The following is a 12,690-nucleotide window of genomic DNA, read 5'->3' as shown; positions in this document are numbered from 1 at the left end:
GTGGGGTTGGAGGGAGGAGGGAAGTACTTACTTTTTTTTCTTTATTAGAGATGGAGTCTCGCTCTTTCACCCAGGCTGGAGTGAAGTGGCATGATCTGGCTCACTGCAACCTCCGCCCCCACACCCCATGTTTAAGTGATTCTCCTGTCTCAGCCTCCCAAGTAGCTGGGACTACAGGCGCCCAGCAGCACTATTTTTTTTGTATTTTTAGTAGAGGCGGGGTTTTGCCATGTTGGCCAGTCTGGTCTCAAACTCCTGACCTCAGGTGATCCACCTGCCTCGGCCTCCCAAAGTGCTAGGATTATAGGCATGAGCCACCGCACCCGGCTGAAAGTACATTTTTAAGCAGTAAAATCTAATAACATAGTTAACCAGAAAATCTTTCCAACATTCAGCAGTACTAGTATCTTGCATTCTAAGAACTGGAACATTCCTTTACTAACTGGCTTTTCCATTAAAGCTGCTGATGCCTAGAGTAATAAAAACGTGACTGCACTGGACAGTGTTCTTAAAGTTCACATGACTGGGATGCTTCCCAGAAAACAGCTCCATTATCTTCACATTTTCATCCTATAATAATTTGTAATCCACGAAGGTAAGGTTTGTATTTTCTTCTAGGCAGAAAATAAGTTAAAGAACCAGATTCTATGGATCCCACAGCCTGACCCCTTGACTGAGAGTCTGGGCACTTGGTATTACAAATCTAGGCTTCCTGATAAATGGCCCTGTAGTGACCTTGTTACTGGGATCCCTAGATGCTGGTTTCCTGCCTGGTTTCTCTGCATCCAAGTCCCTGTCTGCACCTACTGTTCATCCAGTGCCCATCCTCTTGTGCCCGGGTCCCCAATGCCACCTGCTTCCCTGCCTTTGCCAAAGGTCAGTGACTTAGTCATGATCTCAGAACTAGGGCTGGAACAGGGATGTGGGCGTTGGTGCAGGAAGAAGAGGTGGAAGTGTGAGCACTAGAGGAAAGAAGATAAGGTCTAGGGTGACTCCTGCCTCCTGCCCTTCTTTGCTTACACACCCCAGCTCTTAAATTCTATTAGAAATTGGTCAGTGGGAAGCACAGCTGGCTTCTTCATCTCCCGGTCCATCTATCATAAACTCTGTCCCTGCTCCTCCCTCCAGCCTGGGTATGCGAGTGAGGTCCCAGACTCTGCCAGTCCTAGTGGCAGGGAGGTACCAAAGTGAGGTGAGGGCTGACAAAAGGCCGGTGTGGCAGGCACAAAGCTGGGGAGTGGCATCCCACTGGAGGTGGGACCACAGAGGAGTGGGGACCAAAGCCACAAACATCAGGCCTGCAGGCCACGCAGAGATTAGTTTTGTCTTTATCCAGGTAGAAGATTCCTAGTGCTAGAGGGTTTTCTATGCTGGCCCACCCTGCACTGATCTCAACCTCGAAGTCACTCTTAAATAGGGTGACCACACGTCCGGATTTACCTAGGGCAGTCCCGGCTGAGGCCCGTCAGTCAGGTGCAATTATTAACAGCACCCCTTTTCATTCTCAGATTGTTCTGGTTGGGATGATAAATTCTAGTTGCACTGTTCTTGGGGTCCTAGGCCTGTGAAGTCAGAGCTGACGTTAGAGAAGGCTACCCAAGATTAGCAGGGACCCCCAACCTGATGAGTCTCACCCCTCATCAAACGTTCCATTCGCCTCTCCAGTATCCCTGCCAAACCGTCATCTGGCTTCTGCTTACATACCTGCAAGGGCAGCAAGCTCACTATCTTCTCAGGAAGCCTCTCTTTTTGGGGGAAAGCTTTGTTATAAAAACAGCAGGATTCAAACCTGTATACAGTATGACTGCAACTAAATAACAACATCCAGGCCGGGCGTGGTGGCTCAAGCCTGTAATCCCAGCACTTTGGGAGGCCGAGACAGGCGGATCAAGAGGTCAGGAGAGCGAGACCATCCTGGCTAACATGGTGAAACCCCGTCTCTACTAAAAAATACAAAAAACTAGCCGGGTGAGGTGGCGGGCGCCTGTAGTCCCAGCTACTCGGGAGGCTGAGGCAGGAGAATGGCGTAAACCCGGGAGGCGGAGCTTGCAGTGAGCTGAGATCCAGCCACCGCATTCCAGCCTGGGCGACAGAGAGACACTCCATCTCAAAAAAAAAAAAAAACAAAAAAAACCACAAAAAATTAGCCGGGCGTGGTGGTGGACACCTGTAATCTCAGTTACTCGGGAGGCTGAGGCAGGAGAATCACTTGAACCCAGGAGGCAGGGGTTGCAGTGAGCTGAGATCGTGCCACTGTACTGTAGCCTGGGTGACAGAGCGAGACTCCATCTCAAAAAAAAAAAAAAAAAAAAAAATCGCTTAGCAGGGAAAGGCTTGCAGGTGGAAGAAAGCAGAAAACCTGCTGACTTTTCCCCTTGCACCTCCTTCCATCTCTCCTTCTCCTCGTTCAACGAATATTTACTGAGTGCATTTGACAGTCCAGGCACTGTGCTTGGCATCGGCACTGGGGACAAAATGGTGAGTTAAAACAGACTCAATGTGAGGGGCATTCTACAAAATAATTGGCTTGTACTTTCCAAAAACGTCAAGGTCCAGCTGGGCACAGTGGCTCATGCCTGTACTCCTAGCACTTTGGGAGGCCGAGGTGGGCAGATTACCTGAGGTCGGGAGTTCGAGACCAGCCTGACCAACATGGAGAAACCCTGTCTTTACTAAAAATACAAAAAATTAGCCAGGTGTAGTGGTGCATGCCTGTAATCCCAGCTACTCAGGATGCTGAGGCAGGAGAATCGCTTGAACCCAGAGTCGAATGCTGCAGTGAGCTGTGATCGCGCCAGAGCGAGACTCCATCTTGGAAAAATGACGACAAAAAAAGTCAAGGTCCTGAAGGACAAAGAACAGTTGGGGAACTGTTTTAGTTTAAAGGAAACTAACGAGACATGACAACCGTACGCAACCTATTTATAAGAGTTGTTTGTTTTTGGCTATAAAAAAAAGGACATCACTAAGACAATGGCAAAACTTAACATCTAGGCCAGGCGTGGTGGCTCAGGCCTGTAATCCCAGCACTTTGGGAGGCTCAGACGGGCGGATCACTTGAGGTCAGGAGTTCGAGACCAGCATCCAACATGGTGAAACTCCGTCACTACAAAAAATACAAACATTAGCCAGGCATGGTGGCACACACCTGTAATTCCAGCTACTTGGGAGGCTGAGACAGGAGAATTGCTTGAACCCAGGAAGCAGAGGTTGCAGTGAACCGAGATCACACCACCACACTCCAGCCTGGGTGGCAAAGTGAGGATGACTCTCTCTCTCAAAAAAAAAGAAAAAAAAACAGTATATAAAACTTAAGGTTCATAGATTAGGTAAACGATGTTGTATCAATATTAATTTATTGATTCTAAAATTTGTAGTTATGGAATATCATTGCTTTTAGGAAATAAATGTAGGGGGAAAGGAGGCATCGATAAATAATCCTCAAATGGTTCAGGAAAGATATATATATATATACAGGGATAGAATAAAATGATAATGTTTGGGGAATCTGGGTGAAGAGTTTATGGGACTTTTTTGATTTATTCTTGCAATTTTCCTATGGGTCTGAATTGGATCAAAATAAGTCAATAAAAGAAAAAAAAATAAAACTTAGAAATTTTTTTTTTTAAAAAAAGACCCTGCCTTCACACAGCTTATAGTGTAGCTGGGAGACAGGTACTAATACAAATAATTACACTAATTAACTGCAAAATTGCCACTAGGAAAAGTGCTATAATAGAGAGAGATCTGGTGGCATGAACATTTATAGCAACAATTTAACTCAAGTCAGGAAGGTGAGCAAAGGTTCTGCAATCATGGAGCTGAGACACACAGGATGAAGTAATCAGTGGGGAGGGGGAGAAGGTCCCAAGCTCTTGCAGTCCCTGCAGCAGGAAGGAGCACAGTGAGGTGAGGGCTGGAAAGAGCATGAACATAGGGCCTGCAGGAGATGCCGAGAGATCAGCTTTGTCTTCATTTTGAGAGAAATAGGTGTGTATGGAAGACTCCTTCGTCTGCAGAGTAGAGAATCCACTGGAAGCGGGAGAGGGCATGTGCAGATCGCGGCAGTGCTGAGAGTGGACCAGCTGCTTTCATGAGAAGCATCGTGCATAATTTTTCTTGTGTTCCCTGACACTTTTATTTTCTACAAGAACCATGTATGCATTTGATTACCAGAGCAGGGGAGGGAACTGGGGGGGAACCAGTGGGGAAGACTGAGCTCAGGAGGCTAACCTCCCCTCCCCAGGCCCAATAGTGGCTGGTAGTCAAAAGACAGCTGATGGAGCTGGTTGCTGCTTCCCTCACTGAGAACCTCTGGGCTAGCCCTTAAGCTGATGTGGCTGAGGGAGGTGGCACGCATGGGCCAGGTCTCCAACCCCACTCCTACACCAGGGGCCCCTCATCAGCACAGTGTTCAGGCAGCCATGGCCCCTGCACAGTCCTGGATGCTTCCTCTTGGAACATCCCTTCAGTCCTGAGAACCAGGACCTGTGGTTCTGGCTGGGGAGGGACCCTTACTCACCCACAGCGACTCAGCACTGGACACAGATCAAAGTGCTTGTCTGGAGGGTCAGGGGTCTGACCACAAAGTGAGGAACCCGTTTTCTATGCCAAGTTTTGCCTTAGTTGGTTTTCCACATTAGCTCATTTACGACAGTCAACTTAAAGGGAATAGGTGCCATTATGATTCTCATTTTACAGGGTGGAAGTTGATTACACAGTTGGGTCATTATTGTCATGTCCAACTAAATCAGAGTCGAGAGGCTAGGGGAAAAATACTCAGGGCACATAACATTGCTCCAAAAATAAAATTCTCTGCAAGCCTGGCTGCTAAAACTGCCTGTTACAACCTAAAATCAGTTTTATTTAATAACTACTGAAACAAATTGCTGTGATTCTAAGTCTAGTTTTATCTACCACCGTCATGCAACAATCAGAGCTTGCCAGCTCCCGAAGAGCTTCTCTAGTGCCAATGGCCATTTTTTTTTTCAAAACAATACGTAACATTTCTCATTCTAATAACACTCCCAACCTTCTCTTTGTTTTCCAAATCAAAGACCACCTGGTCTGTATAGATTTCCCAAATTATTATTCTTACTTCACAAGCAAAACGTTTTAAATTTAGAGAAATATCTGTTTTTATATTTTATTTGACTTTGACAACAGATGATTTGTCTAGGCACAGACTTGGGTTCAAATGTTGGCTGCAGCCAGGCACAGTGGTTCATGCCTGTGATTCCAGCACTGTGAGAGGCCGAGGCAGGAAGATCAGCTGAGCCCGGGAATTCAAGACCAGCCTGGCAACATGGCGAGACCCAGTCTCTATATTTAAAAAACAAACAAAAACCACAAAAAGACAAATCTCGCCTGCACTGCTTACAAACACTGTGCCCTCTGGTGGTTACTTCACCTCTCTGAGCCTCACTTTTCTCACCCCATCTGTAAAATGGGGCTGGAAGGAATCAGTAAGATTTTGAGGCTAAAAAGCACTGTTTGTTCCCTATTAGGGCTCAGTACAAAAAATTCACTTCACTCTACACTGCTTAAACATTTACTAAAAGCTTGTGTATCCTAACAGTAAATCATGGGACCTGAATTTTCCAGGACTATCCCGATTTCAAATCCTCTGTCCTAACTTTCCACATAAACCATCAAAATGTTTCAAAAATTCCACTCTCTCAGTATCCAAACACTTCTCAGGCCTCCTCTTGCACAAAGCAGTGGCACACACATTCTTTTTTCACACTACAGATCCCACTCTTTGGTTCAGAAAATGTAGTCAGCAGAGTCCTGCCGGCCCCCTAAAGGAAATGGGGTCAGTGCTCCATTGCAACTCAGACTGGGCTGTTTCCCAGCACATCTATGTAAAGGCGGCCAAGAGAGGCCGTGCCACAATCAGAGCATCACCCACAGAGGGACATACACTGGGCAGAGGAGTTCAGCCCCCCCCACTTGTACCTGAGAGGCAGCCTGGCCACAGGGTTGCTGTGAAGATTAAATGAATTAAGTTAATATTTGGAGAGCACTCACAACAGCGTGTGGCAACCAATAAGTACAGATGAGTGCTGATAACTAAAACCAGAGGCATCCCTGCAGAAGTTACTCCTGCCTCAAAGACAACACAGTGACATTGCTCCCATCCAGGTGAAAACAAGGAGAATCAAGGAGAATAGGCACTTAGCCCTGGCTGGGTGAGGCCTGGCCCACCCAGAGATAAGGCAGACCCTAACCACAGCAGGTGGGTTCTGCACTAGTGAACACCAAGAGGCTGGACTTGGCTGGGTGTGGTGGCTCACACCTGTAATCGCCACACTTTGGGAGGCCAAGGCAGGAGGACCGTTTGAGCTCAGGAGTTCGAGACCAGCTTGGGCAACATAGTAAGACTTTGTCTCCACAAAAAATAAAAAATTAGCTGGATGTGGTGGCACATGCCTGGAGTCCCAGGTGCGAGGTACAAGGAGGACTGCTTGAGCCATGATCAGGCCACTGCACTCCAGCCCGATGACAGAGACCTTGTCTCAAAAAACAAAAAAGACCAGACTGGACTTGGAGAAGAGTCACCATGCCTACGATCCACAAAGTCTCTTCATGCCTTTGCCCCTGCTGTTTTGCCTGCCCCAAATGCCATCTTGTTCCTAACTTTGAGGCTTAATTCAAATTAAGCCTTGAAGTTAGAACTTCTCCCCATGGTTAGAACTACTCCCCACAGTGTCTCCTGATGCCCATGGGAATGAATGGCTGCATCCTCTGGTGTCTCCTGCATCTAGCTTATCCTTTTAAAGCACTTACAGGACCATGGACAAATGGATGGAGACACACATACACACACACACACACACACAAACGTCACTGTCTTCCCAAATACACCATGAAGGCAGGGGTTCAGTGTTCACCTCTGTAGCCCTATGGCCTAACACATGGTAGAGACTCAATAAATGTCTCAATTTGCTGTTAAATCTGTGCTCACACCTGGTCTTGGAATAATAAGTTAACCTGGGGGCAGTGGGAAGCTTCAGGTGCACACACAAGCAGAAGCGCTGGAGATGCAAGATTTCTGGGTCTTAGAACCCATTACCAGATCAGTTTTCAGCCAGGGGCTTACCAAGTATTTCTCAGGTCCTTCTCAGCCAGAGGAAAGAAGACACCTATAAGATCAGGCTCTGAGGTCACCCGGATCCAGCCAAGAGCAGTGTGGACACTAACCTGGTCACCTCCTGTCTCTATTAGAGTTGGTACAAAGAGCTGATGCTTGGGTAGGCTACCCTACCCCCACCAGCCCTTCCAGGCCAGGGTATGTGCTGGGTGTCTTCAGCTTTCTAGCTTCTACAACAGATCTTGGGAAAAGATAAAGAGGCATTGTCCCTGCTTTCCAGGACCACAATGCTGGAAGGTGAGCTCTCCTGGGGAAAGATGTAGGGACCACAAATTGCTGGTCTCTTCTCAACCACCACAAACCCTGACGGTTGGGGAAAGGCAGGGTGCCATGTCTTCTCACTCCCTCCCATCTGAGCCCTTCTGGTAGGTTATGCCTATCCTAGAAAATGTTGTCTTTTGCGTGCCTGGACCTGTAGTTCAGAAGGTCAAAATTGGTCCCTCTTGCTCCTGGCCCCACTCTACCACCTTTGCCAGCTCAGTTTCCTTATCTGCAAGGTGGGGAACGGGGTGGGGTTTGGCAGCAACAAACCCCACTGTGTGTGAAACCTTCCAGTTCACAGCCAACAAAGTGTTGGTCTCAATTCTCTAAAGCCAGTTACCACCTTGGAACCCCAACTTCTTCCAGGGATAAGATTTGTCTCTGACCTTGCCTCCCTAACCAGGTTTCTGAGACTTCAATGAGCATGCTTAAAACTACCAGAGTATCTTCTGTATGATAAAAGATGAATCGAGGGCTCAGAGACATGACTGATGATATGGTATGGGATCCTGAATCTGCTTCCATGGTACCTTGGGCTTTTTCTACTGCTCCAAGCTGTCTGAGGGCCCACCACCTGTCTGGCCTGACCAGGGCCTGCCCTTTCCTGCAGGGAAGTGGATGCAGGCACCCTGGATTCTCTGGGGTCCAACCCACATCCCCACCCAGCACTACATCTGCCATATAGAAGTTCAATAAATGCCTCAGCTACTCTGAAATGCCTTCAGTAACTTGACCTTTTACATTCCCCAGCTAATGTCTAATTTGCATATATGAGTCCTTTTCAGGAGATGGCAAATCACTAGAGACAACGCAGGACCAATACAGAGTATTAGGCAGGTTCTATTCTACTCTAATTCTCTGCAAATTGGTATTCCATTAACTGCATGTGGGATTTATGGGAGCTCGCTATAAACTAGAATATTTAACTAGAATGGCCTACTCTGTCAGATAATAGCTTACTGTTGTTAATTTTCAACTAGTCAATCTCAAAAAAGTTTCCAACTTCCAATATACTTCACATCTTGATTTAATCATCCGGAAAGTCATCCATATCAAAGCCTCCATACAACAAAGGGGCAGGCAGCTTGATGCAGAAGAAAAAGACCTGCCCTTGGAACCAGGAGACTTGGGTTACACATCCCAGCTCTACCACATACTGTGTAACTGGCTGCTCAGAGCCTCAATGTCCTCATCTGTAAAATGGGAGTGACACCAGCCTCACAAGAGTTGTAAAGATTAAATGAGATGATACAGGTGAATGTACTCTGTAAGTTCTACAAGGTTATGCAAAGGTTAGTTATTACAAAAGCACAAGATGAAATTATCAAACAACTCAGGCTAATGACAGAAAGCATGAATTAAACTGGTGTTTCTAAAGGGGTGCGGGAGTGGCATTTTGCTCCCTAGGGGACATCTGACAATACTGGAAGCATTTTTGGTTGGAACAACTGGGAGACAGGAATTGCTACTGCAATCTACAGACCAGGGATGCTTCTAAATCCTACAATGCCCACGACACAAAGAATTATCAAACCCCAAATGTCAATAGTGCAAGGCTGAGAAACCCTGATCTAAATAATCACTTAAAGTTGGATTTGAGAGCTTTTTAGAACAGAAATCTTCCTAAGCAGGCTTTACTTTCTCCCATCATCTGCTTAAACATTTGCAAGATGGATCATCTTACAAAACAGCTCTTTTGTAAGTGAAGCCAAACTGCCAACTTCTGGAGTTTCTGAATGTATAAAACTGCTTTTAAAGGAGATGCTCTCTGATTACAATTTGGCTAAATTGCTTTTCCGAAGGCCTTGACTTCGGCAGAAGTTCTCCTGGGCAGAGATAGGGTCTGTCACTCCATCAGTAGGCCGTGAAGATGGTTTCCTAATTCTAATTTCCTGCTGAAATGAGAGCCACGAGGGTCTCTAAACGAATTAAATTCACATCACGCCAACTGCTTGCTAGCTTTGTGCCGGGCACGGTGCCAAACACCTCCACATAATTTATCCCACTTAAGCCACTAAACAAAGCAGCGAGGTGGGCATTATTACCAGCTGTTTGCAAGAGAGGAAACTGAGGACCAGCGAGGTTAAACAACTTGCCCAAGGTCACTAGCTGGCCAAAGGGGAGTCCAACTTGAACGGAGGTCTCCAGTTTCCAAGTCACAAGCTCCTTCCACCAACTCGGAAAACCCAGGTGTCAAGTTGTCTCAACTTCCCATGAATTTTTAAGGCAACGGCAACTTCTCAGTAAGTTTAGGTAGCTGAAAATGGGAATTTCCGGGGGGCTGGGCACTCTCACATACACTCCCCCCTCTGCAGCTGTCTCACCGCAGGTACCTGATAAATCATTCCATATCGCCCGCGGAACGGGGAGGATTTATTGGCGCTGGAGTTTCGTGCCAGGCCCAGGAAATGCCATCTTTGAAAGCCGAGAGGCGGATTCACCCTGGGAGCCAAGCGCTGGCCGCCGCGCTTGGCTGGCTCCCCGCGCGCTGTGCGCCCCCTCGGAGCCCCAAGCCGGGGTCGCGGCGGCGCGGGGTCCTCCGGGGGTGCCGGTGGCACGGGCTCCGCGGGTTGCGCCCGCCCCTGCCCGGCCGGACCGCACGCCCACGCTCCAGCGCAGCGTCCCGGCCGCCCGCCCGCCCGCCCGCCCGGCGGAGCCCCACCCGGCGCCCCGCCCGCGCCCTCCCGCCCCGGCCCCGCCAGGTGAGCGCGGCGGGGCGCCCCCTCCCCGCCCCGACGTGGTGCGGGGACCCGGTGCCGCCGCACCCGCCAGCCCGCCCGCGCGTCCGCCGCGCGCCCCAGGGACGGGTGGGGGCGGGGTGGCGCCGAGCGCGACCCCGGCCCCCGGCAGCCCCGCGCCCTGCCCCTGGCTCGCTGGGGTCGCACTGGCCAGTACCTGAAGCATCCGGGGGCGCAGAGCGCCCAGGTAGGTCGCGCGTGCGGGCGGCGCGGAAGCTCGCTCGCGGCGCGACCTGGCCGCCGTCTGAGCATGCCCAGTGCCGCCCGCGGGCGGTTCCCGCCGGCCGGGCTGGCCGCGAAGGGCCCGCGCGCCGGGCGGGGGGCGGGCGTCCGGGCTGGCCTGCGGTGTTCTCCCGCCCCCGCCCCAGGCTGGCGCGCCCCGACGCATCTCCTGGGGCCACCGGGGCTCTCCGCCGAGCTCCGGGCAGGCCCTGAGTTCCCTCACGCATGCATGCAGCCATTCGTTCCACAACCATGACTGGGCACCTACTGTGTGCCAGGCCCTCAGTGATTTCATGCCTGGGGAAGGCAAGCAGTCGGCGCCCAAAGAAACTTTGAAACGAGGAGTCTTGCACGACGGGTGCGCGGTAGAGCTGAGGTCCCGCTGACTTCCAGTCCAGTGCTCGTCCCGCGGCACTAGTAAGCTTCCCTGGTTAAACCTCCCCAAGGCTGGTGGGACCCCTACGTGGTCTGTGCTCCCGCTTCCCACTTCCGCCTCATCTCACACCTGCCTTCCTGAGGATCCTAGAGCACCTTTCTGTCCATCAGACTCTGGAACTTCACCAGCCTCAGGACATTGGCGCGCGCCTTTCCCTCTGTGGGACGTTCTTACCCAGCTTTTCACGTGGCCGGCGCCTTCTCATTGTACATAGATAGGTCCCCTCCTCAGAGAGGCCTTTCCTGACCACCTTCCTCGATTAGCCCTCTGCTCCTGGCCACTCCATGTACTTTATTTTCTTCATAGCATTTAACACGATTTATCCATTATCAGCAAATATTTATTGAGCACCTATTCTGGTTCTTCTCGCGTGGTGAACAAATAGACAAAAATTCTGTCCCCCCGTGGAGTTTGGGGAAAGAGGGACTGGTAACAGATAAACAGCAAATTAGCCAACTGTGCGTTATATTAGAAAGTGATAAGTTCTAAGAGGGAAAAAGAGCAGGGTCAGGAGGTTTGGGGGTGGAGGTAAGTAGTGAATTTTCAGTGAAGCAGTCGGATAGGGCCCTTGAGCTGATGGGCGGTCTGATCGGGTGACACTGAGAAGGTGATAGTAGTATTTCAGCCACGCAGATAAGCGGGTAAGAGCATTCCTGGCCGAGGGAACAGCCAGTGCAAAGACCCAAAAGGGCGCCGGACCGCTTAGGGAACGGCAAGGAGGCAGAGGAGCAGATGAGATCTGTCACTTTGGCTTTTCCTCCGATTTGTTTAATTCTCATGTTGTATTTCCCTCCTGAATGTCAGCTTTGGGGCTGTAGCTCTGCTTGTCTTTACTGCAGGGACCCCCCTGCGACACCGTCTGGCACACAGTAGGTGCTCAAACATTATTTGTTGAATATGTGAACGAAGGGATGCAGAGATGGCTGGAACCCTCCAGTCGGGCCTGGGTGCCAGGTCCTGGGGGCGGTCGTTCCAGGGATAGACTGAGGCCCCGGCAACCCCTAGAAGCTCATTTCGGTCCTTGTCCCCGAGCCGCATGTCCCGGGATAACGCCGCTGCAGCGGGTGCCGCCCGGGCGTCGCGTCGGGGGGAATTCCGACGGAGCCCGGAGTCCAGGGGCAGGACCGCCCGCGCCCCGCCCGGCCCGGCCTCGAGTCGCCAGCAAAACCTGGAGCTGCGGCGCCCGCTCAGCACCATTCGGACCGGCGGGGAGCGCACTGGGCATGCTCGGAGCCGGGCGGGCCTGGAGCCCCCGGAAGGAGGAGCCCCCTGGAGGGGCAGGCGACGCCCCCCGCAGAGCTCCACCCAGCGCCCCGGGGCTCAGCGGGTGGCATTCTCTGTGCTTTCCCCGCTGCCTCATCCTCTCTGTGCTTCAACCATTGTGAATACCTACGCTTCAATCTGGGCCCCAAGTGGAAGTTGAATGAAATAAGGAACGTAAACGTGTTTAGACTACCTTAAAGATCCATTTGTTGAGTGGCTACCTAAATCAACCGTCATCCTCATGCCAGTTTGCCAACTGCTGAGATGAGGAAAACGAGGTCAACGGAGGATGTGTGAATTTTCGAAGTTGTCTTAATTTGCTGACCCCTAGACTGAAACTCCCTTTTCTTTTCTCACAGCTGACAGCCGTCAGCTTAAACGATGCCCTCAAATTCGAGCTAGAAACGTGCTTACACCTAAAGGAAAGACCTAAATATTTTTAATATCATGCATTTTAAATCACCATAACAGAAGCAGGAACAAAATGAAAGAATACTCCCCAAATTGGAAACAAAGTACTCAACAATAGAGGGATGATTAATTAGGTTATGGTATATTAGTTGAAATAATAGCTATCTTATACTAAGTTAAAAAGACCATGTTGCAACAGGGAAAAC

At 50.1% G+C, this 12,690-nt stretch overlaps 1 protein-coding gene across 5 annotated transcripts in view; it reads right to left on the bottom strand.

Moving 5' to 3' along the window:
- The window catches only part of PTPN3 (protein tyrosine phosphatase non-receptor type 3), a 123,947-nt gene extending 113,549 nt beyond the window's left edge, over window positions 1–10,398 (bottom strand). For 3 of the 5 annotated variants that reach the window (XM_050759533.1, XM_050759537.1, XM_050759536.1), the window contains exon 1: window positions 9,748–9,850. The gene's annotated coding sequence lies outside the window, so the exon portion shown is untranslated. Of the gene's footprint in view, window positions 1–9,747; window positions 9,851–10,309 lie in introns of those variants that run through there. The other 2 variants (XM_050759534.1, XM_050759538.1) reach the window with 1 other exon arrangement.
- Between the last annotated feature and the right edge of the window lie 2,292 nt (window positions 10,399–12,690).

Source organism: Macaca thibetana, chromosome 15, assembly GCF_024542745.1.
Source record: "Macaca thibetana thibetana isolate TM-01 chromosome 15, ASM2454274v1, whole genome shotgun sequence".
NCBI lineage: Eukaryota > Metazoa > Chordata > Mammalia > Primates > Cercopithecidae > Macaca > Macaca thibetana.
This window is presented reverse-complemented; position numbering and strand designations above follow the sequence as displayed.